Here is a 26,007-nt window from a genome sequence, read left to right as displayed (position 1 = left end):
TCGGTCACAATTTTTTATTTTTTTTTCATTATGTTTATTGTTTTTTAGTTCTATTGTTTGTATATCGTTGTATTTTGGATTTATGTGACTGTCTTTGTCTATCAGTGTAGATGAAATGTGAAATGTCAGAATTTATTTTATGATTTATTTCAGCTTTTATTTATTTATTTCATCACATTCCCAGTGGGTCAGAGGTTTACATACACTCAATTAGTATTTGGTAGCATTGCCTTTAAATTGTTTAACTGATTCAAACATTTTGGGTAGCCTTCCACAAGCTTCCCACAATAAGTTGGGTGAATTTTGACCCATTCCTCCTGACAGAGCTGGTGTAACTGAGTCAGGTTTGTAGGCCTCCTTGCTTGCACACGCTTTTTCAGTTCTGCCCACAATTTTTCTATGGGATTGAGGTCAGGGCTTTGTGATGGGCACTCCAATAGCTTGACTTTTCCTCCAAACATAACGATGGTCATTATGGCCAAACAGTTCTATTTTTGTTTCATCAGACGAGAGGACATTTCTCCAAAAAGTACGATCTTTGTCCCCATGTGCAGTTGCAAACCGTAGTCTGGCTTTTTTATGGCGGTTTTGGAGCAGTGGCTTCTTCCTTGCCGAGCAGCCTTTCAGGTTATGTCAATATAGGACTCGCTTTACTGTGGATATAGATACTTTTGTACCTGTTTCCTCCAGCATCTTCACAAGGTCCTTTGCTGTTGTTCTAGGATTGATTTGCACTTTTCGCACCAAAGTACGTCCATTTCTAGGAGACAGAACGCGTCTCCTTCATGAGCGGTATGACGGCTGTGTGGTCCCATGGTGTTTATACCTGCGTACTATTGTTTGTACAGATGAGCATGGTACCTTCAAGCATTTGGAAATTGCCCCCAAGGATGAGCCAGACTTGTGGAGGTCTACAAATTTTTTTTCTGAGGTCTTAGCTGATTTCTTTTGATTTTCCCATGATGTCAAACAAAGAGGCACTGAGTTTGAAGGTAGACCTTGAAATACATTCACAGGTACATCTCCAATTGACTCAAATGATGTCAATTAGCCTATCGAAATGCTTCTAAAGACATTACATAATTTTATGGAATTTTTCAAGCTGTTTAAAGGCACAGTCAACTTAGTGTATGTAAACTTCTGACCCACTGGAATTGCAATACAGTGATTTATAAGTGAAATAATCTGTCTGTAAACAATTGTTGGAAAAATGACTTGTGTCATGCACAAAGTAGATGTCCTAACCGACTTGCCAAAACTATTGTTCGTTAATAACAAGAAATTTGTGGAGTGGTTGATAAACAAGTTTTAATGATTCCAACCTAAGGGTATGTAAACTTCCGACTTCAACTGTACCTCAGGTCAAATGCATCTTTCCTTCCATGTTTCAGGAACAGGTTGCATGGTGCCGGGGATTTTCTCATCATGGAGGAAAGGATTGCATCCCAAATAGCACCCTATTTAATATGTAGTGCCCTATGGGCCTAGGTCAAAAGTTGTGCCCTATGTAGGGAATAGGGTGCAATTTATATGGCCTAGGTCTTGGCCTGTGTAAAAAACACATTCTCTCATCTACTGGTGGTATCTGTATGGTAAGTGTTCATGATGTAATCTTTAATGAAACGAACTGAACACTGAAATACAAAACAATAAAGTGAACAAACAAAAACCGAAACAGTACCGTGTGGCCCAAACACTCACACGGAAACAAACACCCACAAATCAAAAGTGAAACCCAGGCTACCTAAGTATGATTCTCAATCAGAGACAACTAACGACACCTGCCTCTGATTGAGAACCATACTAGGCCGCACACAAAAGACAACATGGAAAAACGAACAGACTGTCCACCCCAACTTAAGCCCTGACCATACTAAAACAAAGAATAAAATAACAGAACTATGGTCAGAACGTGACAGTATCAATCATTCAGCCGGACTGTCCTCTACACGTCCTTCACTCTATTTTGATATGTGACTCTTTATATTGTTTATAACATGACAGAATACTGTGGGTGAGGAATTAAATGTAGCGGTGAAACCAGGCCAATACAGACATAGTCGACTCTGCGAAACTCTTATTGCTCTGTATTGGCTGTGCATCATGAGTTTCTGTGGGCTGATTTTAGGGGATTTGAGGAAATATTTGGCTAATGCTTTGAGGGAGAGTGCTGGAGTGTGTCCTTGGCCTACACCTGAGTGTTGAAGCATGTCCTTTGCCTACACTACGGCCTGGGCTTGTTCTCCCCATGTCGCCTCTGCAGGACAACAATCTTTGAAGGATTCAATTGATTGTTCACTTGGCACCCTGCCAAGCACTACACCCCTGCCTGTTTTATGAGAAATTGTCCTGAGTACAATTAATATTAGTAATGGGCACCAATATGGAAAATATATATAGAGAGAGAGATTTCAGTTGCATTCTTTCGGACCAATGTCGATATCATATCGGTTTGAATGAATAACATTGCAACTGTGTGGACTTCACTTCCATGACTTTGTGAAGTCCAGACAACTTCTTGCTGATTGCAATTTGGGCATGTGTGAATGTTCTGGGACCCTAACCTACCCAACCAGTTTGAATACAATATAAAGCCCGTTGATGGCCCACCAGCAGACAGTTAAGTATGCTAAATTGAGTGCCTGTCAGAGGATACTGGTGCCCGCCACGAATCAATGTTCATACATCACAGTCATGATAAATACTGAAAGAGAGAGAAATATACCTATTTCACAGAGAATTCACCGTATGTTACCTATAAAAACAATCTGGCAATGTTTATATGATCCTCTTTCAAACAGTCCCATTTTTCTTGCCGGAATACCCCCTTAATTACTTTGGGAGCAAGAGACTTTGACCTCGTCGTTGCCACCATTTTTATGGTAACCTGACCATGACAGCATTGATCAAGTTCTAAATTCATGCACTGCTTTTATTGCTTCACATTCACAAGCATAAGTTTGCTATTTTTGCTCTCCACAATTGTAAATAATTAGTAAATACTTACCTTCTAATGTGCTAATTGTCCTGTTATGATGAATAAAAAATCTAACTCAAAACATTGTCAGATATGTTCTGGTAATTACAGTGCCTTCAGAAAGTATTGACTTTTTCCACATTTTGTTGTCGTACAAAGTGGGAGTAAAATGGATTTAATTTTCATTTTTTTGTCAACCATCTAGACAAAATAGTCTGTAATGTCAAAGTTGGGGGAAACTTCTAACATTTGAAAAAAATATATATATACAGAGCCTTGCGAAAGTATTCGGCCCCCTTGAACTTTGCGACCTTTTGCCACATTTCAGGCTTCAAACATAAAGATATAAAAAAAAAAATTTTTTGTGAAGAATCAACAAGTGGGACACAATCATGAAGTGGAACGACATTTATTGGATATTTCAAACTTTTTTAACAAATCAAAAACTGAAAAATTGGGCGTGCAAAATTATTCAGCCCCCTTAAGTTAATACTTTGTAGCGCCACCTTTTGCTGCGATTACAGCTGTAAGTCGCTTGGGGTATGTCTCTATCAGTTTTGCACATCGAGAGACTGAAATTTTTTCCCATTCCTCCTTGCAAAACAGCTCGAGCTCAGTGAGGTTGGATGGAGAGCATTTGTGAACACCAGTTTTCAGTTCTTTCCACAGATTCTCGATTGGATTCAGGTCTGGACTTTGACTTGGCCATTCTAACACCTGGATATGTTTATTTTTTAACCATTCCATTGTAGATTTTGCTTTATGTTTTGGATCATTGTCTTGTTGGAAGACAAATCTCCGTCCCAGTCTCAGGTCTTTTGCAGACTCCATCAGGTTTTCTTCCAGAATGGTTCTGTATTTGGCTCCATCCATCTTCCCATCAATTTTAACCATCTTCCCTGTCCCTGCTGAAGAAAAGCAGGCCCAAACCATGATGCTGCCACCACCATGTTTGACAGTAGGGATGGTGCGTTCAAGGTGATGAGCTGTGTTGCTTTTACGCCAAACATAACGTTTTGCATTGTTGCCAAAAAGTTCAATTTTGGTTTCATCTGACCAGAGCACCTTCTTCCACATGTTTGGTGTGTCTCCCAGGTGGCTTGTGGCAAACTTTAAACAACACTTTTTATGGATATCTTTATGAAATGGCTTTCTTCTTGTCACTCTTCCATAATGGCCAGATTTGTGCAATATACGACTGATTGTTGTCCTATGGACAGAGTCTCCCACCTCAGCTGTAGATCTCTGCAGTTCATCCAGAGTGATCATGGGCCTCTTGGCTGCATCTCTGATCAGTCTTCTCCTTGTATGAGCTGAAAGTTTAGAGGGACGGCCAGGTCTTGGTAGATTTGCAGTGGTCTGATACTCCTTCCATTTCAATATTATCGCTTGCACAGTGCTCCTTGGGATGCGCTTTTAACGGACCTCTGAGACTATCACAGTGCAGGTGCATTTATACGGAGACTTGATTACACACAGGTGGATTGTATTTATCATCATTAGTCATTTAGGTCAACATTGGATCATTCAGAGATCCTCACTGAACTTCTGGAGAGAGTTTGCTGCACTGAAAGTAAAGGGGCTGAATAATTTAGCACGCCCAATTTTTCAGTTTTTGATTTGTTAAAAAAGTTTGAAATATCCAATAAATGTCGTTCCACTTCATGATTGTGTCCCACTTGTTGTTGATTCTTCACAAAAAAATACAGTTTTATATCTTTATGTTTGAAGCCTGAAATGTGGCAAAAGGTCGCAAAGTTCAAGGGGGCCGAATACTTTCGCAAGGCACTGTATATATATGAACAATAAAACATTAAGATTTCTTCATGAGATATGCATTCAAGCCAATACATGTTAGAATCACCTTTGGCAGTGATTACAGTATTTCTGGGTAAGTCTCTAAGAGCTTTCCACAACTGAATTGTGCAACATTTCCCTTTTATTAATTAACAAATTGTTTAAGCTCTGTCAAATTGATGATTGCTAGACAACCATTTTCAGCTCTTGCCATAGATTTTCAAGCAGATTTAAGTCAAAACTGTAACTCGGCCACTCAGGAATATTCACTGTCTTCTTAAGAAACTCCAGTGTAGATTTGGCCTTGTTTTTTAAGCTAACGTCCTGCTGAAAGGTAAATTTGAAGTTTAAAACTTCCACTTTAAAATGTAAGACTTGATTTGCCCTAAAAAAATATATGAAACCCTACATTAATTAAAATCGACACAATAATTAGCATTTCCTGTAGGATCTTAGATTTGTAGATCAAGAGGTAGAAAACAATATACCACATATATAAAGTAAAGGCGGTATGCTTTTATTTGATTTAACTAGGCAAGACAGTTAACAAATTCTTATTTTCAATGACGGCCTACCTCAGACAAACCCGGACAACGCTGGGCCAATTGTGCGCTGCCCTATGGGACTCCGGTTGTGATACAGCCTGGAATCGAGCCAGGGTTTGTTGTGATGCCTCGCGCTGAGATTGAGTGCCTTAGAACGCCGCCACTCGGGAGGGTATAAAGAAGACGGTATGTTAAGGTATGAAAAGGATGAGAGAAAGAGAAAACGAGGGTGTTAGGAAGTTTAGAAACGTCTTCAGATGCCATGTAAGTCTTATCTGTCACCTGCAGGCCACCTTTTTCTTCCTATATCAGCATATCTAAGTGGGAGGGAGCCGGGAGAACTACGGTTCTCATTTGACCAACCTCTTATTCCAGAGGGGTTTTTCCTTCCTGCTTGCAAATTGATCCGGCAGTCCTTCAGCCTTTCAGGAAGCAGCCAAACTTCTCCCTCTCTCTAGCCAAGCTCCCAAACACTGTGTCCCATATGGCACCCTCTTCCCTATACAGGCATGTCATTGCATAAAATGTCGAAATGAGATCCTCTCCAGGACCACTCTGAAATAAAAAATATAAAATCACATAATAATCACATTATAAAGGTACAATGGAGATTTAAAAACTACACACACACACACACACACACACACACACACACACAGTTTGCATTTCGTCTATGCGGTCAGATAAATCTGTGAATCGTAAAAGCAAATCTTCCATCAATCATTCAAGTCACACTTAGTAGTTATCTAGACCATCACACACAGACACAGACAGACACACACACACTTCCTACACTCCCAGATTTTAATTGAAGAACCAAAAGAGCTGCTGACGCCTCATTTTGAATGCACAGCCATTGTTAAGGTGACAAAATAGCGTGGGGGATGTGAGTGAGTCGGGCTGGATGGATGGGCCGGTGCATGGGCCATTCCCCAGTGTTTTGCAAATTAATCTGCCCTCAACGGCCTTTAGGAAAGCCTGGATGAATCACATGGGACAACCCCAACCCCCCGTACACACACACACATTCACCAATCAAACCCTCTGTCTGTGCTCAAGATGATTTAGTCTCAAACCGTTAACCATGTACTTTGCCAGTTAGACTGTAGACTGTAACCTGTGGGAAAAAGTAGTTGACAATGTCATACATTCACTGAGTTTCATTGTTTTAAAGAAAGAGGTGACTAGAAAAGTATCAAGATTATTGATCTGTGTAATGAACACGATGGGAGACAGAGAGCTGGTGTCAAGCGCAGGGCGCAGCAGGTGTTTATTTGTAAAGGACCACAGGAGGAGGCAGATAGCTGGGTCCAGGTCCAGGGGGTCCAAAAAGGAAACAGTAAAGGCAGGGAAAAGGCTAGTAAACGTCGTCCGGGAGATCAGGCAAGAGGTTGGTAACAGGAAATCCAATAGGCTAAAGTACAGGCAGATGGCATCATTAGTGAGGCAGGCAAAAACTACCATACGCGGGAGGATTAAATTATGGGAAAACCAGCGCTCCGACTAGAAGTGTGTCACAAAACAATCAATACCTCACAATGATGGTGTGCAAAGAAGTGAACTAAATAGTGTGTGATGATAACATACAGGTGTGTGACCAGGTGATCAGAATTCAGGTGATTGGGATCTAGAGCGTGAGCTGCGTTCAGGGGATCTATGTGTTTGAGAATGTGTGCTGGAAAGTGAGCTGTATTCAGGGGATCTATGTGTTTGAGAGTGTGAGTTGGAAGCAGATGTTACAATTGGTGTATCTTAATTAATATAACTTCTTTTGCCACTTTCCAGTAAACTATGGTTTACTGTACTTTAAAAGGAAGAAAATATACAGTGTGTATATACAAGTAGGCCCCATTGTGATACACAACACACTCTGTGGTCCAGAGTTGACTTCTTTATAAACAACTAAGCCCTACAGAAGAAGAACCATATATGTGAATTTTACATTATTAGATCAATGATGTTTTCAAATGTCATTATCTGCTGACTGTAACATCAAGAGTTTTGTACAGACATATACGTAGATAGCAGAGATGTGTAACATTCTAAGTTCAAATGATTTAGATTGTTTATACAAATGTAACTAAATCTGCTGTTGAAAATAATTTAAACTGGAGATATATGGTTATTCGTCTGTAAGGCTGGTGAATAATGCCTGAAGGGAACACCTTGTCTATCAATGGCATGTGCATATTGATAGAGGGTATGTGTGACTGTGGAGGCAGGTGAGGGGTTTGAAGAGCAAAAAAACCTGTATTTTCTCTAAAACAGGGATTCTCGAACTAATTCCTTCGATGAGGAGTAGTAATACATTTGTAAAACTTTCCCCTTTCAATAAATCATTCTCTAAAGGACCACACACATCGCAACGAATGTAGATCTGCCGTTCGTCTGCTGATTGTTTGGCACGCTGTGTTTTAGAGACCACCCGCTGAAGTTTAAAATGTAAAATCGTTTTGCGCTCGGTTTTCAAATTACAGCCGACACTCTGCTCAGAGGTGCTAAGTACTCCCGGCCAGCAAACACTATTGGTAAACTATATATACAAAATGTGAATACCCCTTCAAGTTGGTGGGTTTGGCTAGTTCAGCCACACCCATTGCTGACAGCTGTATGAAATTGAGCACACAGCCATGCAATCCCCATAGACAAACAAGGTGAAAAATCTGTCGATGTACCCTTGCGCAAGGCACTTAACCCTAATTTGCTCCAGGGGCGCTGTAACCACATTTCACTGCACCCATCTGGTGTATGTGACAATAAAAACAAACATCTTTATGAGTTTATACCAGCTATTAGCATGTCTCCAGACTGAACACACCATGTCATTTTAAATGAACAGAAAGCCTGTTACTATTACCAGCATAAACATGAACTATTCATGAGAGAGAGAGAGAGAGAGAGAGAGAGAGAGAGAGAGAGAGAGAGAGAGAGAGAGAGAGAGAGAGAGAGAGAGAGAGAGAGAGAGAGAGAGAGAGAGAGAGAGGCCATGTTTATGTCTGGCCATGTTTATGCCATTGTGATCTGATTGAGAGATCCTGAGTGTAGGTTATTTCCCTGACATCTGGGATCAAGGACTCATAACCCCAATCTTTAAGAACGGAGATAAATTTGACCCTAACAATTACAGAGGAATTTGTGTGATCAGTAACCTGGGGAAGTTTTTCTGTAGTATTATAAATGTAAGAGTTCTAAACTTCTGAAAAGCACAATGTCTTGAGTAAAAGCCAAATTGGATTTATACCAAAACATTGCACGACTGATCATATTTACACCCTACACACACTGATAGATAAACATGTCCACCAAAATAATACCAAAATATACGCTTGCTTTATCGACTTCCAAAAAGCATTTGATTCTATTTGACATACAGGACTGTTCTACAAAGTTATTGAAAGTGGTGTAGGGGGTAAACATATGACATAATTTTCTTGCATTGAAATTGGCAATAAAATAAAATAATTATTTAACCAGGGGTGGGGCTTTCGCCAGGGTTGCAATCTGAGCCTGGCACTCTTCAATATTTACATCAACAAATTGGGTACTTTTCTAGAAAAATCCTCAGCCCCTGGTGTTAGTCTCCACAATTCAGAGGTTTAATGCCTACTCTTTGCATATGACCTATGTCTGCTATCAGCCACAGCACATGGCCTACAGCAGAGCCTGGACCTGCTAGAGCAGTACTGCCAGACCTGGGCCCTGGCAGTAAACCCCCACAGCACATGGCCTACAGCAGAGCCTGGACCCGCTAGAGCAGTACTGCCAGACCTGGGCCCTGGCAGTAAACCCCCACAGCACATGGCCTACAGCAGAGCCTGGACCCGCTAGAGCAGTACTGCCAGACCTGGGCCCTGGCAGTAAACCCCCACAGCACATGGCCTACAGCAGAGCCTGGACCTGCTAGAGCAGTACTGCCAGACCTGGGCCCTGGCAGTAATCCACAAAAAGACTAAAATAATTATTTTCCAGAGAAGATCCAGATCTCAGGGAATTAGACCAAAGTTCTCAATTGGTAAAACATATATATAGTACTGCACACACTACAATTACTTGATTTAAAAATAAGGACACCTTAATGAAGCAGTGAATGAACTGAGAGAGAAAGCACGCAGGGCATTCTACAGCATTAAAAAACAAACTCAAATTGAAATACCTATTAAAATTTGGCTTAAACTAATTGAATGTGTCATTGAACCAATTGCACTTTATGGCAGCGAGGTGAGGGGTCCATGTTTATACCTGGTTCTAACATGCAGCCTTAATCCTGATCTTTGACACATTCTGATTTTGACAAGTTTAGTCCATTATAACTTGTAGACCATTAACACAAACAGGCAGTGGACTGTTGTTTTTCTGGCTGAGACTCATTCCCATTTTATCTGATTATGAAATCAAGCTATTACTTCATTTCCTGATGAAAATAGTGGTATTGAGGGAGGATCTATTGTTGGCAGGCTGGGAGGTGGTTCAAGTGCATGTCCCAAAACACACCTAATTGGCATGTTGTTATCAATGCAATCAAAGAATGCCAAAGGACCATTCAAAGACCCACCACTTTCATTTGCATGCGGGACTGAGTGTGAATATCTGTCTTCACAGTAGTTATTTAACTGTTCAATAAAACATGATGGAATACCACAATCTGGTCTTTATAGTATCTGTTTTATCTTCTCTATTTTATTTAATGAACTAAACCTGCATTGAAAATAGATATCGTCTGATGTAGCATGCCAGACACATGCCAAACACATTTGTTGAGAACTATTTACTTATGATTCAGTAAAAAGGGAGCGGAATTTCCACAAAGCCCTATGTTATCATAAACACGCAGCAACAGCAGCTTAGCTGCCTGGTCAGTCCAAAACCTTTCTTGATGTCACGTCTGTCGGCCGGTGTCAAGGTTTATCAGATGGTCATGGCTTTCATCTGTGCTGCCGTCAGCATTTGGTTTCCATTTAAATATCCCAATGCCAGTTAAAGTCAGTAAATTAAGGAGCTCAAACCATTCACAAGCAGGAAATGAGGGTCCAATTATGGCAACCCCAGGGAGCAGCAACGGGCCTTTAAGAACAGAAATATATAGAGACAGGAAGACTGAAAGGAGAGAAAGAAGGAGAGAAAAATAAAGCTGTCCCGTGTTTAATGATCTCCAAGCCGGTGAATATCCAGAAGCCATGTAACTTTGTGTCTGTCACTGATAAGGTCATGTCATGGTTGGACTGACCATTTGTGCTGCAATAGTGTGTGTCGGGGGGCTAGGATCAGTCTGTTATATCTGGAGTATTTGTTACGGGTGTGTACGGGAGGCAAAGTCAGGTGCAGGGGAGCAGAGTAGAGATAACAGGCGCACTTCTATTCCGGTCAATAAATAAGCACAAAATGACATCAAAGTGCCCAAAACAGAACATGTACAAAAGTCTAGTGCGTGAACATACCCACGTAACAATAAACAATTACACACAAAGAGGGGAACAGAGGACTAAATACATGCAGTGTGATCGATAATTAAAAACAGGTCTGTATGGAAACAAGACAAAAGAAATAGACATATGAAAAAGGGAGCAGCGATGGCTAGAAAGCCGGTGACGTCGAACGCCGAACACCGCCCGAACAAGGAGAGGAGCCGACTTCAGTGGAAGTCGTGACAGTATTTCTCCTGTCTTATCCGGTGTTCTGTGTGAATTTAAGTATGCTCCCTCTAACTCTCTCTCTCTTTGTCTTTCGCTCTTTTCTCTCTTCTCTCAGAGGACCTGAGCCCTAGGACCATGCCTCAGGACTACCTGGCCTGATGACCCCTTGCTGTCACCTGTCCACCTGGTCGTGCTGCTGCTCCAGTTTCAACTGTTCTGCCTGCGGCTATGGAACCCTGACCTGTTCACCGGACGTGCTACCTTGTCCCGGACCTGCTGTTTTCGACTCTCTCTCCGCACCTGCTGTCTCTAACTCTGAATGATCAGCTATGAAAAGCCAACTGACATTTACTCCTGCGGTGCTGACCTGTTGCACCCTCTACAACCACTGTGATTATTATCATTTGACCCTGCTGGTCATCTATTAACGTTTGAACATCTTTGCCATGTACTGTTATAATCTCCACCTGGCACAGCTCGAAGAGGACTGGCCACCCCTCTAGGTTTCTTCCTAGGTTCCTGTCTTTCTATGGAGTTTTTCCTTGCCACGGTGCTTCTACATCTGCATTGCTTGCTGTTTGGGGTTTTAGGCTGGGTTTCTGTATAGCACTTTGTGACATCGGCTGATGTAAAAAGGGCTTTATAAATACATTTGATTGATTGATTGAGACTTCCTCTCAGTCTGCCAAGCAGAGAGTATATTTGAGATCGACTACATTGCAGTCGGCGAGTGCAAACTGACTGATCTACAAATCATAATGAGTAGTCATTTAGGATGTTATTTATAGATCAGTCAGTCGGCAGTCGTTGATTGCAATGTCGCCGGAATCAAATGCATTATGTGTATGTTGACAACGGGGGGCATGGTGGTGCTATAACAGTCAAGGTTTCTCTGGATGGACCTCTCCAGATGTGAGTGTGTAGTGTCTGGTCCATAAAATCAAAGGGCAATTTGGTAGATTTGTGTTAAAAACGTGAGAAAGGGAGACGCTAGTGGGCTTGTAAAAGCAAATTGGCAACCATGGGGTTTAACGGTAGTGTTGCTTTAACATGTTACATCTTTCCCTCACGACGCCAGGACAGCGGAGTCAATCACCACCTTCCGGAGACACCTGAAACCCCACCTCTTTCAGGAATACCTAGGATAGGATAAAGTAATCCTTCTCACCCCCCCCCCCCCTTAAAAGATTTAGATGCACTATTGTAAAGTGGCTGTTCCACTGGATGTCTTAAGGTGAACGCACCAATTTGTAAGTCGCTCTGGATAAGAGCGTCTGCTAAATGACTTAAATGTCATGTAAATGTTTAAGGAGAGTGTTGTTACTCGGGTGAAACACTTCAGTTCCTCTTTCTAGCCATACACTACATAACCAAAGGTATGTGGACACCTGCTCATTGAACATCTCATTCCAAAATCATGGGTTTAATATGGATTTGTTCCCACCTTTGCTGCTATAACAGCCTCCATTCTTCTAGGAAGGCTTGTTGGAACATTGCTGCCGGGACTTACTTCCATTCAGCCACGAGCATTAGTGAGGTCGGGCACTGATGTTGGGCGATTAGTCCCTGCTCACATTCGCCGTTCCAATTCATCCCCAAGGTGTTTGATGGGGTTGAGGTCAGGGCTCTGTGCAGGCCAGTCAAAATCTTCCACTCCACTTCCAATCTTGACAAACCATTTCTGTATGGACCTCGCTTTGTGAACGGAGGCATTATCATACTGAAACAGGAAAAAGCCTTCCCCAAACTTTTGCCACTAAGTTGGAAGCGCAGAATTGTCTAGAATGTCAATGTATGCTGTAGCTTTAAGATTTCCCTTCACTGAATCTAAGGGGCCTAGCCCAAACTATAAAAATCAGCCCCAGACTATTAATCCTCCTCCACCAAACTTCACGCATGGTGATCTCAGGCTTGTGTGCGGCTGCTCGGCCATTGAAACACATTTCATGAAACTCCCGACTAACAGTTATTGTACTGATGTTGCTTCCAGAGGCAGTTTGGAACTCAGTAGTGAGTGTTGTAACCGAGGACAGATTATTTTTACGCGCTACTACGGGCTTCAGCACTCGGCGGTTACGTTGTGTGAACTTTTATAGTCTACCACTTCAATGGCTGAGCCTTTGTTGCTCCTAGACGTTGCCACATTAACAGCATTTACTGCTCTACATGGGCAGAAATTTGCTGAACTGACATGTTGGATGATGCCATCCTATGATGATGCCATGTAAAAAGTCACTGAGCTCTTTAATAAGGCCATTCTACTGCCATTGTTTGTCTATGGAGATTGCATGGCGGTGTGCTCAATTTTATACACTTGTCAGCAATGGGTGAGGCTGAAATAGCCGAATCCACTAATTTGAAGGGTTGTCCACATACTTTTGAATTTATAGTGTAGGTGATTTGACAACATGATAACATGGGATTGGTTAAAGTTTCATGCTCAAACTAACTCTGTAGAAATTAGGGTATTTTTGGGGGCCGTAATAGATTTGTCATCATCACTAGAGCTTTCAACTTCTACAAGTGAATATAGAACAGATTTTGTTTTTTGATGACAAAATACAAATTACATTGTTGTTGTAACAGTTACTGTTGAAAATAGAGTAGACTGATGGGAGGAGCTATAGCAGGACGGGTTTAAATGGAATAAATGGAACGTATCAAATGCATCAAACATATAGAAACCACATGTTCAAATCAAAATGTATTGGTCGCATACACAGATTTGCAGATGTTATCGCCAGTGCAGTGAAATGCTAATGTTTCTAGCTCCATCAGTGCAGTAATATCTAGCAATACAATAACAATACACACATAGAAAACAGTATATACATATGAAGTTGGTAAAACAGTATGTAAACATTATTAAAGTGACCAGTGTTCAATGACTGTATATACATAGGGCAGCAGTCTCTAAGGTGCAGTGTAGAGTAGAAGGGTGGTAGCCAGCTAGTGACAGCGTCTAAGACACTTTTCCCACTACAATAGATTATCTTGAGGTTTTGAGAGAATACCCTCGGCTAAACCTTTTTTAATTATATGAACTTGCAAACTTGCTATTTCTCAATGGTGCATCTGTAGATTTTTGTGAAGGTGTTAGGGACCAAGCCTCCTGAGGTTGAGGAAGTGCTGTTGTGCCTTCTTCACCACGCTATTGGTGTGGAGGGACCATTTCAGGTCCTCAGTGATGTGCATGCCAAGGAACTTGAAGCTTTTGAACCTCTCCACTGCAGCCCGTTGATCTCTCTGCTTTCTCCTGTAGTCCACGATCAGCTCCTTCGTTTTGTTGACATTGAAGGAGAGGTTATTTTCCTGGCACCACTATGCTAGGGCTCTCACCTCCTCCCTGTAGGCTGTCTCGTTGGAAATCAGGCCTTCCAGTGTTGTCAGCAAACATGATGATTGAGTTGGAGACGTGCTTAGCAATGTAGTCATGGGTGAACAGGGAGTACAGGAAGGGGCTGAGCATGCACCCCTGTGGAGTCCCCATGTTGAGGATCAGCGTGGCGGAGGTGTTGTTGCATACCTTCACCAACAGAGGTCAGCCCGTAAGGATGTTCAGGACCCAGTTGCACAGGGAGGGGTTCAGACCCGGGATCTTGAGCTTAGTGATGAGCTTGGAGGACACTATGGTGGTGAAGGCTGAGCTGTAGTCGATGAACAGAATTCTCACATAGATTTTTCTCTTGTCAAGGTGGGATAGGGCGATGTGCGGTGCAATAGCAATTGCGTTTTTTGTTGATCTGTTGGGGTGGTATGCAAATTGTAGTGGGCCTAGCGTGTCGGGATCCTTAAGCCTGTCGTGTCTTTGGCTATGCCGGATTAAGTGATTTAACATGTTATTCTATAAAATCCTTTCTCCGTAATTAATATTACCTGATTGAGCTAATTAAGTAAATGTAATTAACTAGAGAGTCGGGGCACCACAAAATAATATTTATAGAGCTGTTATCTTCCGAATAAACTCTTAAAGACCTAGTAATATTTTATATCAACAGCAGTCAATTAATCGTCACCTTAATTCAGTCTCATCTGAATGTTGTAAATTCTTGGTTATTTTCACGAACCCTGGCTAACAAGTTAAATCAGCAATACAAAATTGGGTTTAATTATTTATTTACTAAATACCTAACTAATCAAACAGAATTACATATACAAAGAATGAATCATACCTTGATTACAAATTATGTCATAAAGGAAAACGTCCCATGAGGGCGGAACAGATATGACAGCTGGTTACACAAAAGAAAAGGGGCTAGGTTTGAGTGAAAGAGCGGGAAGACTGAGGGACAAAGGGAGAAGCTGTGCTATCATAAATACAGTATCTTATGCATTCTAAATTACTGCCCATTTGGAAAAGGAAAATGCAATAAATATTTACTCTGAGCTGCATTTTGTTAGGTTGGTGGTAGATGGAAGGCCGTGTTGCCAAACCGAGTCCTTTGAAGAATGGTGGTCAATTGGATATGTTGTAGTAACGTCATTGTGTGGTAGATGGGATACGCTGTCTGTTCTTTCCTTGCCCGCGGTTGCAGCTGCTGTGGCCAACTCAACCGCTAGGAGGTAGATGGGATACTCTGTCTGTTCTTTCCTTGCCCGCAGTTGCAGCTGCTGTGGCTAACTCAACGGCTAGGAGGAATCTGTAGTGAATAAGAGTTCAAAGTTCATACCATTTGCAACCAACGCTCACGCTGAGGTTGGCTTAGTTCTGTAGTTGACATGTTAGTCCTTTTAACGCAGAGGCTGCAGACCTTGGAACAGGAGGTTACATTTTCGTCAAGGCTTTATATAGTGGAGCGAGAAGGGTGTGTCTGAAAAGTTTATAACCCATGTCTCTTCACAGGGGCGGACCACTGATTGAGCAGAGCCCTAACCTTGAAAACCCAAATCTCTCATTTGGAAGCTAAAATTACAAATCATCTTTTCATCAATAATTTTATATTCAAACATTTAAATTTAACAACAATTCCATGTGAATCCGATAACTCTGATGTGTAGACTTTCCACTGTAGAATTTGTCATCCTATCATCGATGAGAATGTGTCAGATGACAACCGAACTGACATCATATTCATTAAGTACCACCGCATATGTTCAATTGGTCGGATTACCAGAATATAGTTCATTTCCCCCACCTTTCCAGAATCTCTATGTTAACCAAGGGCTTTTCAAATGTCACATCAGTAGGGTAGAGCGAGGAAAAAGGGGGGAAGAGGTATTTATGACTGTCATAAACCTACCCCCAGGCCAACGTCATGACAAGCCTCTTCATGATGACAGAAGTGAGTGTTACGGGGCGATAGTCATTTAATTGAGTTACCTTCGCTTTCTTGGGTACAGGAACAATGGTGGACATCTTGAAGCAAGTTGGGACAACAGAATGGTATAGGGAGAGATTGAATATGTCTGTAAACACTCAGCCAGCTGGTCAGCTGGTCTGCACATGCCAGCTGCACATGCCACATCACCAGCCAGCTGGTCTGCACATGCTCAGAGATGTCGTCTTGACCGGCAGCCTTGCGAGGGTTAACACTCTTGGATGTCTTACTCAAGTCGACTGGGAGCAAGCAGTCTTCGTGAGTGGCGGGGGCCCACGTCGGCGACTCTGTATTGTTTTCCTCAAAGAGGGAGAAAATGTGTTTAGCTTGTCCGGGAGTGAGGTGTCGGTCTCCGTGACGTGGCTGGCTTTCTATAATCCATGATTGTCTGGAGTCCCTGCGACATGTGTCTCATGTCAGAGTCATTGAATTGCGACTCCACTTTGTCCCTGTACTATCGTTTCACCTTTTTATTTGTTTGACTCGTTCTCATTTTTTCCACTCCAACCATTACAATGAGCTCAACCTCCGATAGCTAATCTCACCAGCCTCCTCTGGTCAAAAAATGTAAAAGTAGTTCCAATGTAATAGTTGCTTTTCCATCTCCAAACAAGCATGGCAAAAATCTAAGCACAACACATGAAGGATGGAGGAGAACCCTGCCATAGTCATTAATTTCTCCTCAGCATAATTCAAACACACTTAGCAGTCCCCCGTTGAGGTTGCCTCCTCGATTTGCATTTGAGCGCGAGGAGCTCAAATCCTCTGCCTTCCCTTTTCGCCTGCCAACTTTTTCTTGACACATAATGGAATTGTCTCGGTTGTCTACCTGATATAATGTTGTCTAACCATGGCCTCCAGTCAGAGGTCCCGTGTCAACTGGCACCCTTATTACCTATTTAGTGCACTACTTACCATAGGGCCCTGGTCAAGTAGGGAATAGGGTGCCATTTGGGATATAGTCAGAGACAAATGGGGAAAGAAGGGCTGCTTCAGGTGAGAGCTATTAAAGGATATCAGACTCCATCTTTGGCTGAGTCGCACTGAGGTGTTTGTTTGCAGAGGGAGGCAAATGTCCCTGAGTGGATCCTACTATCTCTGCCTGTGGTACTTATCTGATAACTGAATGTCCTGATGAGGTGTTGATAGAAAGCTGTGTTTGACTTGGTGGATCACTACTGTGTTCCTTCATAGCAGTTTTTCATATTAAGGGCCCTTCTTGAATTAAACTGAAAGGTGAGTATAGTGATGGATTTCACCTTGTGGGGCTATTACAGTGGTAACTGCATTAGGAGCTAGTGTTTGCAACTTGCTAGTGAGGCTGTATGAGCTGTGCCACAAATACTGACTCTGTTCATGCTGTACCGTGAACACATCTACAATGCAGATCTGGGTTCAAATTGTATTTGAAAACTGAGCTTGCCTAGCTGGTGGAATAGAACCAATGGAATATTCCCAAAAACTACAACCCCCACCTCTGAAGGCAGGCTCAATCAAACATTCAAAGTATTAATATTTTTTAAATACTATTTGAACCCAGGTCTGCTATTCTGTACTGTGGGAAAGGATCCAGACTGTTTACACTCACTCAGTATTTTACCTTTATTTAACTAGGCAAGTCAGTTAAGAACAAATTCTTATTTTCAATGACAGCCTAGTGGGTTAACTGCCTGTTCAGAGGCAGAACGACAGATTTGTACCTTGTCAGCTCAGGGGTTTGAACTTGCAACCTTCCGGTTACTAGTCCAATGCTCTAACCACTAGGCTACCCTGCTGCCCCGTTGTGACGATCAGTATATTACCCCTGCACTGCTACCAACCTCACTACACCCATGTAATTCCCACATATAACTTTAATCAGGAAATGTCCATGACATGTTTATTTGGGTTACTGACGCACTGCCACAATTTTTTTATTTGTTTTATTCAACCTTCATTTAACTAGGCAAGTCAGTGAAGAACAAATTCTTATTTACAATAATGGCCTCCCACATGACCTGGGGGGTCAGATCAAATAAAAAAAACTCAGATCCACCCCACTGCCTAGCCTAAAGAGCTCGCCAGCTTGTATTAAATTAGTTAACTCTGGTTCGTTCAGCCATTCCTATGGGGAAAATGAATGGGGAAAGTTAACATAAGCTTAGGATATCTTACGTGTTTTGTTCTATGAAATATTATGAGTCAGTTAACATGGCCTTTATGAATATGAAGCCTTTGTGCTTTACACCCTAACCCATTCAAATTGCACAAAAAGTGACGTTAGCTGATGAAGATTATCTCATAAAACTAAATATATAACATCTCCTACGTCTGTGTTTACCACAGACATTATTTTCGGCATTTATCCAAAAACCCTATAAAAACTAAATTCATTACCCCAAGGTGGAGTTAGTGCCTACAAAAAGACGCCATTACTATGGCTTTCTATTCCAAAACAGAACTCCACATTAAGGGCAAACAAAAGAAATAGAATGAGTACATTTACATTTAAGTCATTTAGCAGACGCTCTTATCCAGAGCGACTTACAAATTGGTGCATTCACCTTATGACCTCCAGTGGAACAGTAGTGCATCTAAATCTTTTCAGGGGGAGGGGGGGTGAGAGGGATTACTTTATCCTATCCTAGGTATTCCTTAAAGAGGTGGGGTTTCAGGTGTCTCCGGAAGGTGGTGATTGACTCCGCTGTCCTGGCGTCGTGAGGGAGTTTGTTCCACCATTGGGGGCCAGAGCAGCGAACAGTTTTGACTGGGCTGAGCGGGAACTGTACTTCCTCAGTGGTAGGGAGGCGAGCAGGCCAGAGGTGGATGAACGCAGTGCCCTTGTTTGGGTGTAGGGCCTGATCAGAGCCTGGAGGTACTGAGGTGCCGTTCCCTCACAGCTCCGTAGGCAAGCACCATGGTCTTGTAGCGGATGCGAGCTTCAACTGGAAGCCAGTGGAGGGAGCGGAGGAGCGGGGTGACGTGAGAGAACTTGGGAAGGTTGAACACCAGACGGGCTGCGGCGTTCTGGATGAGTTGTAGGGGTTTAATGGCACAGGCAGGGAGCCCAGCCAACAGCGAGTTGCAGTAATCCAGACGGGAGATGACAAGTGCCTGGATTAGGACCTGCGCCGCTTCCTGTGTGAGGCAGGGTCGTACTCTGCGGATGTTGTAGAGCATGAACCTACAGGAACGGGCCACCGCCTTGATGTTAGTTGAGAACGACAGGGTGTTGTCCAGGATCACGCCAAGGTTCTTAGCGCTCTGGGAGGAGGACACAATGGAGTTGTCAACCGTGATGGCGAGATCATGGAACGGGCAGTCCTTCCCCGGGAGGAAGAGCAGCTCCGTCTTGCCGAGGTTCAGCTTGAGGTGGTGATCCGTCATCCACACGGATATGTCTGCCAGACATGCAGAGATGCGATTACCTGGTCATCAGAAGGGGGAAAGGAGAAGATTAATTGTGTGTCGTCTGCATAGCAATGATAGGAGAGACCATGTGAGGTTATGACAGAGCCAAGTGACTTGGTGTATAGCGAGAATAGGAGAGGGCCTAGAACAGAGCCCTGGGGGACACCAGTGGTGAGAGCACGTGGTGTGGAGACGGATTCTCGCCACGCCACCTGGTAGGAGCGACCTGTCAGGTAGGACGCAATCCAAGCGATGAGAGCAGAGGAGAGAGAGTTAGCTTTAGCAGTGCGGAGCGCCTCCGTGATACAGAGAAGAGCAGTCTCAGTTGAATGACTAGTCTTGAAACCTGACTGATTTGGATCAAGAAGGTCATTCTGAGAGAGATAGCGGGAGAGCTGGCCAAGGACGGCACGTTCAAGAGTTTTGGAGAGAAAAGAAAGAAGGGATACTGGTCTGTAGTTGTTGACATCGGAGGGATCGAGGTAGGTTTTTTCAGAAGGGGTGCAACTCTCGCCTCTTGAAGACGGAAGGGACGTAGCAGGGATGAGTTGATGAGCGAGGTGAGGTAAGGGAGGAGGTCTCCGGAAATGGTCTGGAGAAGAGAGGAGGGGATAGGGTCAAGCGGGCAGGTTGTCCCGGCCGTCACAAGACGCGAGATTTCATCTGGAGAGAGAGGGGAGAAAGAGGTCAGAGCACAGGGTAGGCAGTGTGAGCAGAACCAGCGGTGTCGTTGACTTAGCAAACGAGGATCGGATGTCGTCGACCTTCTTTTCAAAATGGTTGACGAAGTCATCTGCAGAGAGGGAGGAGGGGGGAGGGGGAGGAGGATTCAGGAGGGAGGAGAAGGTTGCAAAGAGCTTCTAGGGTTAGAGGCAGATGCTTGGAATTTAGAGTGGTAGAAAGTGGCTTTAGCAGCAGAGAGAGAAGAGGAAAATGTAGAGAGGAGGGAGTGAAAGGATGTCAGGTCCGCAGGGAGGCGAGTTTTCTCCATTTCCGCTCGGCTGCCCGGGAGCCCTGTTCTGTGAGCTCGCAATGAGTCGTCGAGCCACGGAGCGGGAGGAGGACCGAGCCGGCCTGGAGGATAGGGGACATAGAGAGTCAAAGGATGCAGAAAGGGAGGAGAGGAGGGTTGAGGAGGCAGAATCAGGAGATAGGTTGGAGAAGGTTTGAGCAGAGGGAAGAGATGATAGGATGGAAGAGGAGAGAGTAGCGGGGGAGAGAGAGCGAAGGTTGGGACGGCGCGATACCATCCGAGTAGGGGCAGTGTGGGAAGTGTTGGATGAGAGCGAGAGGGAAAAGGATACAAGGTAGTGGTCGGAGACTTGGAGGGGAGTTGCAACGAGGTTAGTGGAAGAACAGCATCTAGTAAAGATGAGGTCGAGCGTATTTCTGCCTTGTGAGTAGGGGGGGAAGGTGAGAGGGTGAGGTCAAAAGAGGAGAGGAGTGGAAAGAAGGAGGCAGAGAGGAATGAGTCAAAGGTAGGCGTGGGGAGGTTAAAGTCGCCCAGAACTGTGAGAGGTGAGCCGTCCTCAGGAAAGGAGCTTATCAAGGCATCAAGCTCATTGGATGAACTTCCGAGGAACCTGGAGGGCGATAAATGATAAGGATGTTAAGCTTGAAAGGGCTGGTAACTGTGACAGCATGGAATTCAAAGGAGGCGATAGACAGATGGGTAAGGGGAGAAAGAGAGAATGACCACTTGGGAGAGATGAGGATCCCGGTGCCACCACCCCGCTGACCAGAAGCTCTCGGGGTGTGCGAGAACACGTGGGCAGACGAAGAGAGAGCAGTAGGAGTAGCAGTGTTGTCTGTGGTGATCCATGTTTCCGTCAGTGCCAAGAAGTCGAGGGACTGGAGGGAGACATAGGCGGAGATGAACTCTGCCTTGTTGGCCGCAGATCGGCAGTTCCAGAGGCTACCGGAGACCTGGAACTCCACGTGGGTCGTGCGCGCTGGGACCACCAGATTAGGGTGGCCGCGGCCACGCGGTGTGGAGCGTTTGTATGGTCTGTGCAGAGAGGAGAGAACAGGGATAGACAGACACATAGTTGACAGGCTACACAAGAGGCTACGCTAATGCAAAGGAGATTGGAATGACAAGTGGACTACACGTCACGAGTGTTCAGAGAGTTAAGCTTACGTAGCAAGAATCTTATTGACTAAAATGATTAAAATGATACAGTACTGCTGAAGTAGGCTAGCTGGCAGAGGCTGCGTTGTTGTTGAGTAGAACAGGTTTTGAACCCCTGACCTTCTTTCTTATTCTATGGGTTAAACTATGCTGCTTGGCTTAATTGTGTTTGTCTCTTGCCTTGTGACACATTGAGTCGAGCTCCCTAGTCTTATCCACAGTAGCTCTAATTTGCATTGGGGTCCTATTGTTTTCCAGATATATGCTATAGCAGTAGGGAAGTCAATAGGAGTTGCATAGGAAGTCAATGGGTCCATTATTCTCGACAGTTTACAGCCCCAGACTTACATCTCACTTGTGTGGGATAAATTCAGATAAAGCGGGGGATTGCAGATCACTTCTTTTATCTATTTATATCTTTATTTCCGTTTCTCTCCTTTTCAGTGGCCGCTTTTCAAACATTTGATTTGCTTTTATCTTTAATTTCACTGGATATTTTGATTCCCATTCAGGCATTTACAAGTGAAATACAAGGGTATCAGGGACAGTTGAAAACATACCTATCTCCCCCAATGCAAATGGGGGAGATATTTTGGTTCATTTAGAGAGAATCTGTGAATACCCTTTGCATGGTTTTACATTGTAAACACATTACTAGACATGTCCACACTATTTCCTTTCTCGTAAACTTATTTACAGTATACAACATTTCCACATAGGCATTGTGACCGGAGTAGAATACTCTTTTTAGTTCAAGTTTAAACCCAGCAAACAAAAATTGGTTCTGTGAAAGTTCCCAAAACATTTGTTAGGTCAACTGTCCAGTTGTGCGGATGATTCTACAAAGTTTATTTTAGCGTGCAAAAAAACATGTACATAATTTAGCAGATGCTCTTATCCAGAGCGACTTACACTAGGGAGTGCATACATTTTTATACTTTTTCAAACTGGTCCCCTGTGGGAATCAAACCCACAACCCTGGCATTGCTACCACCATGCTCTAACAGCTAAGCCACACAGAACATTAAGATGAACCTTAATATTTTCATAGCTTTTCAATAGCGTGTTTCAAAACATTATTCTTTGACATTTCCCAGTCTCTTCCCTCTCTCTGTGGTGACTGTCAGAACAAATACTATATGTTATAGTAGTCTATAACTTCTCTGTCAGTGTAACCAACAGTTCTCTGTGGTCAGTTGGTTCACAGACAGCCACAGACACAGCTTCTCCAGCTTGTTGCAGCCAGGACAGCTGTGGCCCTGGTTCCACCCACACACCACTGTTTGCCTCAGCCCCGAGAAGGGGTGACAAAAGGGTCTTTAGAGTCTTTTCTAAATGTGGAGCTCTACTTCAGTCAGGCTATCAGCATGTCTCCAAAACCACTGAATGCACCTCCAGCAGCTGTGGTAATGCCATTCATCCTATTGACTGGAGCCCAGAATCCCACTCCTCCTTGCAGCCTGAGCCTGTCTCAGACTGCGTATGTAAGCCTAGTTGCACCAAAACAGCCCTCCCACTGCTCTAGTCATGTTATAATAGGATTTCACTATTACGTCTCTCTGGGCCAACCAGGTCCTCCATTTTGAGCCTTGGTTATCTACTTATTTCTGCATTCAACCTGGCCTGGCAATCTCAACAAAGCGACGAAATGATCCAGCTACTCAAAAATAAGAGTTGCTAAAAAAAGGAGTTTTCAAAAATGTACAGGTGTTCTTTGTGTGGGGGATTTCATAACTATCAGCCTTATTGAGGGTTGGCAAGTCCTCCTTGCAACTGACAATTCTAACGTCTCACTCCTGCCTTCCTCCTTCTACACATCTGAAGCTGTGCCTCTAGCTGGCCTTTAAGCTTATTTTTAATGGAAAGCCTCCGCGAAGGAGTCAATTTCCTGTGCTGTTTTAAAGGTGGCTGTGGGGGCCCCTGATTGGCCCCTTGTAAGCCCCTATGCATCCCAAATGGCACCCTATTCCCTATTTAGTGCAATTCTTTTGACCAAGACCCATAGGGTGCAATTTGGGTACAGACCTACTGTACCAACCAACCAACACACATGACACCATGGTGCTAGCACATACAACTAATTGGACTATGGTTTATAAATCATCACCCACACCCTTCCAGCTGAGAATGGAAAATAAAATGGCAGGAGTTTAGTTTAGCAGGTAGGTTGGTGGGAAGGTGGAGGTGGTGATACTGGAGAAAACTGGCATGCATTCCACCAGAAGAATATTCACTACATATCAGCAGCTGGAAACACTCACAGAGAACCGCAGAAGGAGAGATGGAAAGGAATGCATGTGTAGTGTGCGAATTACACCGTGACATTTAGGGGGGTCTATTTTTTTTATGGGGCTAACTATGTGTGCATGTTTTTATGGGTTTAATAATAAAGATGTAATTTTATGTTATTTTTATGTATTACCTTTTAATTTGTCATGAGCACACAAACAGTAATGATGTTTTAATCTTATCTTCAAACAAATCACTTCAAAAAGTAGGCTACCTGTGCATGTTCGTCCACTCTGTTAAATCTTTTCAATGGTAAAAGGCCTGAGTGAACTATCTTCACTTATCCATCATATTTGGTGGGACTGTGCAGGCACATGGGGGAAAGATTGTTTAAACTATGACACATATTGAGCTGGGGGTGTTTGTTTAATTTGGAATAACCTTTTATTTTAACCCTATCAGTCCTGAGACCCCAGCATAAATCGACTTTTCATTTATCTTCATGTCCAGCCCTTTATATTTAGCCTCACAATTAAGTGTTTTACCATTTTATTTTCCGGACACGTAGAACACAAAGAAATTGGCATAAATAGTTGCATTCATGAGTTTTGCTGACAAATGTCAATAAAAAAAGAAAGTCTGCCAAAGCAAAATCTGATAAAAATGAAGTACAGAAATAGTCTAATGGGTTGTATCTACAGATATAAGAGAAATAGACAATGGTAGTCTGTAGCTCAAGCACACAATGTTTTTAAAGGGGTGCCGGCGTTACGGTGGGACTCATTGAGTTAATATTTACCACTGTAGCAGTACAAATGGCATTGTAAAGAAATAGGAGAATGGCTAAATTACCATTATTTGGAGACCCACCTCCCCCAAAGTTTGACTTTGTTGGATTTCCCGTAATTCACACTGTGTGTGCATGTGCATGCTTGCGTGCACGGACGTCACACTGCTTGCTTAGTGCATACCACTTGATTTGGCTCAAACTAAGGCTGAAACCCCAGACCTCCGCTTTGCTAGCACACATGACCACCCTCTTACTAGTCGGCACCACCGAAAAGATAGCTAATCGGTGGTGCAAGTGGGGACACTTCAGGCTGAGTAGTAAGTTTCCCACATCCCCATTTACTAAACATGTGTGCGAGAGTGAGAGAGACTGAAGGGGGTGGGGGTGGGGGGGGATTGGAAGATCTTTCTTATTCATAATCAAGATGTCATGTGACACCTAGCTACATAAACTAAACTAATGTGTCTCATGTCATTTTCCTCCTTCTCATCGCTTGCCTTCCTTATAGAATGCACCCAGATGACCTTGCGCGGTAACAACATGACAGGGATCTGTCTGAGCATATTTCCCTCATGGTGACATTCCACCAGCACAGCTGAGAATCTTACATTGTCTGTGTCCCAAATGGCACCATATTCCCAGGGCCCATAGGGAACAGGGTACCATTTGGAACACATTATCAGTCGCTCACTCTGTTCCCTCTACTACATGCCACATAACGATCAGCGGCAAATATTCTGCAAACTACAGCCCTGTCTTGTCAGTGGATAACGACCAGACATATAGAAATGATTTGAGTAGCTTCAGCCTCACTGCTGAGTTATACCATACAGTGATATAATGAACAACTAACAAGGAAGGAATATCAGGCCTGATGGGAGATGTTTAGCATGATTTAGCTAGCGGTTTGGGAAAGTAGATTCAAAAAGGGGTGTGGTATCGAGGTTGTGGTGCCCTGAATATGTACTACTTGTACAGATGTAGCATCTTAATTTGATCACCCTGTTGTAAGAGAAATCAAAAACATCAAAATTATTGACAGATTTCTCAAAACGGACAAAATTACTATTGATGCTTTTTCTCATTTTCAAGCGAAGGTCTTTAAGGGAGTATGCGAGCACACTTGTTCGGTTCGCCTAGTCAAGTTTGGCTAGGCGCCAGCCGAACTGAAGCATACTGACGCCTTAAACTACTTATGGT

Source organism: Oncorhynchus nerka, linkage group LG13 (genome assembly GCF_034236695.1).
Source record: "Oncorhynchus nerka isolate Pitt River linkage group LG13, Oner_Uvic_2.0, whole genome shotgun sequence".
NCBI lineage: Eukaryota > Metazoa > Chordata > Actinopteri > Salmoniformes > Salmonidae > Oncorhynchus > Oncorhynchus nerka.
The sequence above is the reverse complement of the archived record's forward strand: the minus strand, read 5'-3'. Positions refer to the sequence as shown.